We start from the raw sequence: 4,536 nt of genomic DNA on the forward strand, positions 1-4,536 counted from the left end.
CAGTAGGCTGCAGCTGCTCAGGAGGAGTGGAGACCACCACCAGCACTAAGGCAGCGAGTTTGATTACATTGCTGCTAAACAGGTCAACCTCCTGGAGAACTGATTGTCACAAAGAGTGGAAACCAACCGTGATTGCAAAATACTCTTCGTACAGGGAGAAAGGGCAGAGCTTGGCTGAGCAGCACGGGAGCGACGAGGAGTTACCCGTGTGCTGCCACTTCCCTCTGTCCTGGCAATATGGTGCTACCACCTGCCACTGAACCAGGGCAGCCTGCAAACAAAAGGCCTGAAGTTGGCGTGGGGACACTGTGGCTCTTCATGCACACGGTGGCAGAGACAGTCTGCTGTCAGCCCTTCTGCCTGGAGGTGGTTGGCGTTAGGATTTCTGCTTTTTTCTGCCCTCCTCTTTGTGTTCTTGCCCAGTGACACGTGCCAAAGAGCGCAGCAAAAGGAGTGCAGTTCAATTCACCGCATCAAGGAGCGGCAGAGAATAGGCAGGGCAGAAAATGTGGCTCGGAGCTGTGATGTGAAAAGCATGTGTATTGTCACACAGAGAGAGAAACTGAGGTCAGGGGGTGTGGGAGGTGCAGAACGGGTTTCCCCATGTGGAGGAATGGAGCTACAGCTCACCAACCCCTCAACAATAGAGCCAGGATAGAAGAGGAATTCTTTCAGGTTTCTTTTTCCACCTCTAGGAAAAAGAGGTGGTGGTGTATTACACTTAGTCTAAATCACTGTCAATCCTGCAACGTTTGGCTTTTTTGATGCAGAAGCAAAGAGGAATTCATTATTTCATTACCAAGTGCTGTTTAATCTGTCTTTAATTTTACAGTCAAAGAACAGGGGTGATGGAAGTTGGCTGAACCATGGAATGAGGCCTTTGTGTTTCCTTTTGGGCACGTGGTGTCCTTAAACCATTGTGTTTCCCAAGTTTCACCAGTGGGAACACCAAGAAATAGCTGTCTGCACTCCTACAGGGCCGTGTATTTTTCATAGCTCTGGGCTCATGCTCAGTGTTACACATCTTCTAGCAGGGATTCTGGTGTGTGGGTCAGGAGAAGGGTGCTGAGCAGGGTCCCCTGGGTGCAGGCTGACACTGCTAACTGCTCACCAGGGGATGGAGGTGAAAATAAGCAGGGTTTGTATGCTTTGTATTCTTACCTTTGCTTGAAGTCTGTGTGGCTGAATGGGGGGATTGGTCTAATTAGTAAAGAAACTGCCTCTGAGAGAGTGGATGGGAAAAGAAATGGGAACCTGGTAAAAGAGGAAGGAAGCACTTGTTTTAAAAGCTAAGAAAGGAAATGTAATTTATGAAGTGCAGAGATCAAATGCACTGCTATAGGGAACGGGGTGTGTGGTTTCTTTACTGTGCTGGTCCGGGCAGGGCACAGGCTGCCTGCTGAATGAGGAGCAGCCGTGAGGGGCAGAAGTTGGTTGTGAAGGGAAGAGCTGTTACAGAGCTGTTACAGAGGAGAATCCGTGCTGCTCTGGCACAGCATGGTGGAACATTCACCTCCAGCTGTGTTCAGGGTGAGTGCCCATCCCTCCCCATCAAATGTAGCATCTGTACTGTGTGCAGAATTCATGGCAGTTCAGCAGATTTCAGGTGCATTTTCTGATTGTGTAAAGGCACACAGTACCCAAAACTTTCTTCTGTTGGATTTTTTTTTTTTTTTTAATGTGTGTGTGTGTAAGCATTACTTTGTTGTATTTAGATTAACTAAAGTAATAGAAGATTTAATCCTGCTTGCTATGCAAGGAACAGCCTCTGATTTACAAGCCATGAGAAGCTGAGGCCTGGGAGCAACACGAAAGAAAGCAGTGATGTACGAGCTGAGTTTGCTCTGATGTACTTTTCCCTTTGCCCAGCTCTGGAGCTGCTGAGCAGTTTACAGACACTTTTAACAGACACTCCTGGTATCTTTTGAGCTCTCCTGCAGCTCTGGGGCAATAAGGACATATCTGCAGCACAGTGTTGGGCGCCGAGGCGCTGCTGTGATTTGTGGGGAGCTGGGAGTATCCTTGCTGTGTTTGTTTGCTCACCCTCTGTAAAAGAGGGTATGTAAGAGATAGAGGCTGATTGTCTGCTGTCACTGTTAAGATCATCAGTGTGACTTGGTGTCTGACTCCACTGTGCTGAAGGTAGCCCTGACTAATGTTCCTTGGGAGCTGTGCTGGGATGCAGGGTCTGAACAGCCTGGGGGCAACTGTGCTGCTCAAGTGCAGTTTGTGGTTTGTGGTGTCTTTGCCTGCCCAGCTGTGACTGACCGTGCCTCCGATCAGCTGTGACAGCGGCAGTGAGAGCCTGACCTGCCTGCTGCAAACCAGAAGCAAATGGGCACAAATGAAAGGAAAGGAGGAGAGTTTGCCTTTGGCAGAGGGCTCTGCGCCCACCGCCACTCTGCAGGGCTGGAGCTGATGTTTGGTGCTGTGCCTTTCACAAGATGGCTTTCCCTCCTCCTCAGGAAAGCCCTCTCCTGGTTCCTGTTAGACAGCTTTGCTGTTTTCTCTGGAGCACATTGTGTGACCCATCCCCAGCTCAGTGCACAACTCGGGTTTGTGGTGCTGCCTGTGATGGAGCAACGTTCTGGAGCAGCCCGTCAGGCCTGTTCTCTAGAGGAAAATGCACTTTAACTTTCTAAGCATCAGCGGGCATTTCCTTCACCAATACTGCCTCGTGCATAGAATCCAGAAGTAAAAGCAGGGGTCAGAAATGCAAGATATCTTCCATACTGAAATAAAACTCTTTTCATGCGCAGTTCTCAGAGTAATAGAGGAGGGAGGAAATAAAGTCTCTGTGTATCTCCAGACTTGCTGTGAAACAAACCTATATGCAAAAGCTCACTGTAAGTACCATTATGAACTGCACAAAGCCCACATAAGCAGAAGTTGAACTTTTGGCAACCTACATGCTTCTGTGCTTTCTTCTTTCTGTGTGAAGCAAGAAAACGCTTGCCTTAGGTGGAATGCACTGCTATTCTTCCTTTTTATTCACCAACTGCTTGAAAATAGGAGGTTCCTTTCTTTCACACTTTGTGACTTTTTGTTTGAGTAGAGCTTCATCTCCAGCCAGCATAGGGAATGGATGGGCAGAAGGGGTTTTCTCCAACACGGTGCCTATCTGCAGTGTCACAGAGCTCCTTACCTCTCTTTCCACGTGGGCAGACAGACCAGAGCTGGGCCCAAGCTGTTGGCAGCAAATCTCTTGCTTCAGCAACTCGAGTGCCCCAGTTCTGTGTGACAATTAAATCACTTCCACTATCTTCTGCTTTATGGAGAGAAGTACTGTAAAACACCACCCCCTTCCTTTCTACGAGGTGTAGGTGTGGGAGGACAGAACTCCACTGATGATGATTAGCAAAGTTTACTCTTTAGAGCCTTTTGTTTAAGGGCTCTACGTTATGAGAGCCAACTTAATCCTTTGTGTAACTGCATGGCAGTTACCCTAGGAAAAGCACGTGGCCTCAGCATCTTTTACCTTTAGTGAGAAGTGTGCTCAGAGGGGATTACTGGATGCACAGGTGGGTGATGTACAAGTCTGAACTTGAATTTTAGGCAGTATTGGAACTTTGTTGCAGTATATTTCCACTCATGCATTTATTGGTTCTGTGAACCATGAAAAGAAATTAAACTTGTTAACCTCCTCACGGGCTCCTGCATTTTTTTTCCCCCCTCCTTTTCTTCCTCACGTTCCCCATTGTATGGATTCTAGGCAGCTCCATACAGCTGGGAGGAGCAGCCGAGCGATGACTTAAGAAGTATCAGCTGTCAGCACGTGTTCCCTTGCTCGTGGTCATGGAGCAATATGGAGCAATACATGCCGGAGGCGTGAAGCTTCTTGGACATGTTGGGCTTGGTTGAGGCAGATCGCAGCGCGCTCTCCCTGCTTTGAATCACACCAACACCATTACACAATTACCATGTGCTGTCCAAACGAGACTAAGAATATAGCAACGAGTTTAATGTACAAAAAAAAGACACTTCTGTACAGAGACACCACCGCGGCCGTGCCAGCAGCAGGCACGATGCTGGTGGGTAAATACATGGAAGATGTTGCACGCTTCTTTTGCAGGCTGCTGGATCAGAGGACCCTGAGGCACCAGGCCAAGAATCTGCCTCCTCCTCGAGCCCGCACAGCACTAAGCTGACAAGCTGGCCTTCAGCAGTTACTGCAGGAAACATCCCCATGGTTGCCTACATGAATGACTGCACACAACGTGCTGCTCGTGGGCTGCTGGCAGGGAGCCTCTCCTATGGGGATGAGCTTAATGGGACAACTGCAGCTTCAGCATTTCTCCCTGCCCTTCTATCCCATGAGCCATGCTGAGAACTTCCATGGTAGTTTTGTAAACTGAAAGCAATCCACAGAAACCTCCATGCTTGAAGTTACTGAAATCCACGTTGAATTGAGCTTGAGAGGCTCCTGGGAGAGGACTGCAAGCAGGAGAGGGGGAGTGCTTCTGTCTCATATCTGCTGTACGGTGCACAACCGAAGCTTGTTTGAACTTGTCTTCTCTTTGCTGATCCCAGGACACT

The sequence above is a fragment of the Tetrao urogallus genome, assembly GCF_951394365.1.
Source record: "Tetrao urogallus genome assembly, chromosome: 24".
Lineage (NCBI taxonomy): Eukaryota > Metazoa > Chordata > Aves > Galliformes > Phasianidae > Tetrao > Tetrao urogallus.